Genomic DNA, 2,374 nt, shown 5'->3' with positions numbered 1-2,374 from the left:
ACAGTGACTGCCCCAGCCTGTCTGTGACGATGGAGCTACCAGGGGGGGCCCTTTGCAACTGCTTACGGTTTGCACTGGGGTCCTCGGTTCAGAGACCACCATCTCAGGGGTAGCACAGTACGCCACTGCATGCGGCGCGCGTCTGTGTCCTCTTTGCCACAGCCACCACTGGCCAGCAAATGGCAGCTCTGTGAGTATAACGCCTGGCTCCCGATTAGCGCGCTGCCAGGCAAAAACAAACGGCTGTGATTTAGGAGCCCCAGCAGCGGTCCGCATAAAAGAGCACCATAGCGGGGGCAGAGATAACTCCCGGAATTCAGCTCCTTTCTCTCAGCTGCCCCGGCGCAATCACAGTATAACAGAAGCCAGTGGCCACTAAAGTCAGAGGATGCACTCTCCAGTGGTCCCTGCAACTCCGACTAAGAGCTGCTGCTGCTAAGGAGTACACTGACCTTCTAAGGCAGCGCTGAGACAGAGAGACAATAAACAAGATTGTGAGTTATCAATGTTGGAGAGGTTTTGTCTTATCAGGAGAGAAATTGAGTTTCACTTTAGTAATACTCCATACTTGGCTACATCAGATTTCTCCTCTCTGGGAGAAGCCCGGAGATGAGACGCTGCAGGAGTCTTCGGGTGGCGGGCCAGACTTTGACATCATCAAGTTTCTGTGGGAAGGGTGTGGGGCTGAAATGAAGCGATGTGCGTCATTTTAACCCCTTCCCCACCCGACGGACCCACGAATACAGGAGATTATCTCTCCATCCTGCCCGCATCACTAGGGAGATAAGCTTCACATAAGACCTTCATCTGCACAAAGTCTGCAGGAAAAATTCACACAAAGGGCAATCTGATTATTCCCTTTAATGTGATTAGGAGTAACAAGGCTCAATAGATCATCACAGGTGTAGGATACACCAGTTTGGGTGTCACAGCTCGCTACTGTTATGTCACACCTGTCTGTGGAGTTGGAAGCCTCTTCAGCAGGTTTCCACCTCTCCAAATTCTGACCTCACACCAGACCCAGAACCAGTCTGGGCTTGGGCCCTAGCAAGGTCTGTGGAACGGCTCACTAAGGCCATGGTCCCATCCCCCTCTGTGACGCAAGTCTCCAAAAAGATGTATGAAAGAGAGATGGTTAGCACTCCCCTTGACAAGGAGGGAAGTGGTCCCAGTGGCCTTTATGACACATAGGGGTATATGCAATTGCGGTCGAATTCCCGAAATTGTCGAATTTCGGGTCATTTTCGCCCAAAAAAAAAATTCGCCTATGCAATTCAGTGCTTTCCGACCAAAAAACGGACTTTCAAAATTCGACTTTTTGAAATTCGAATTTTTGCAAATTCGACTTTTCTGCAATGATACAAGTGCTGCAATTCGACAAAAGCATATTCAATTCAAGTTTGGAAATTCGACAGCAGTGCTTTTAGACAGCAAATTCGTCATTTTCAATCCGCCACACTTTGGAGGGTGAAAACAATAAAAAAAAATTTAAACATGTTTTTTTTGGTGTTTTTTTTTTTAGGAATAGCATATCTATTTATATTAGAAGGGATTAGGTACTTTTTTTTTTTTTTGGAGGCACAAATATTATTTATATATTTTTTAAAATATTATTTTTTTATAATTTTTTTTTATTGCTGGAACGGTAAAATCCTTAAAAAAAATGGCGTGGGGTCCCCCCTCCAAAGCATAACCAGCCTCGGGCTCTTCGAGCTGGTCCTGGTTCTAAAAATGCGGGGAAAAAATTGACAGGGGATCCCCCATATTTTTAAAACCAGCACCGGGCTCTGCGCCTGGTGCTGGTGCCAAAAATACGGGGGACAAAACGAGCAGGGGTCCCCCGTATTTTTCACACCAGCATCGGGCTCCACTAGCTGGACAGATAATGCCACAGCCGGGGGTCACTTTTATGCCGTGCCCTGCGGCCGTGGCATTAAATATCCAACTAGTCACCCCTGGCCGGGGTACCCTGGGGGAGTGGGGACCCCTTCAATCAAGGGGTCCCCCCCCCCAGCCACCCAAGGGCCAGGGGTGAAGCCAGAGGCTGTCCCGCCCCATCCAATGGGCTGCGGATGGGGGGGCTGATAGCCTTTTGTGATAATGAAAAGAATATTATTTTTTCCAGCAGTACTACAAGTCCCAGCAAGCCTCCCCCGCAAGCTGGTACTTGGAGAACCACAAGTACCAGCATGCGGGAGAAAAACGGGCCCGCTGGTACCTGTAGTACTACTGGGAAAAAAATACCCAAATAAAAACAGGACACACACACCGTGACAGTAAAACTTTATTCCATACGTCGACACACACATACTTATCTATGTTCACACGCCGACATCGGTCCTCTTCTCCATGTAGAATCCACGGATACCTGAAA

At 48.3% G+C, this 2,374-nt stretch overlaps 1 non-coding gene across 1 annotated transcript; it reads left to right on the top strand.

Moving 5' to 3' along the window:
• Positions 1-1,113: 1,113 nt before the first annotated feature.
• LOC134932865 (U6atac minor spliceosomal RNA) lies at positions 1,114-1,245 on the top strand. The gene has a single exon (XR_010179516.1). It is a non-coding gene; the product is annotated as a U6atac minor spliceosomal RNA (small nuclear RNA).
• The last annotated feature ends 1,129 nt before the right edge of the window (positions 1,246-2,374 follow it).

This window comes from Pseudophryne corroboree, chromosome 1 (genome assembly GCF_028390025.1).
Source record: "Pseudophryne corroboree isolate aPseCor3 chromosome 1, aPseCor3.hap2, whole genome shotgun sequence".
In the NCBI taxonomy this organism is placed as follows: Eukaryota; Metazoa; Chordata; class Amphibia; order Anura; family Myobatrachidae; genus Pseudophryne; species Pseudophryne corroboree.
The sequence above is the reverse complement of the archived record's forward strand: the minus strand, read 5'-3'. Positions and strand labels throughout refer to the sequence as shown.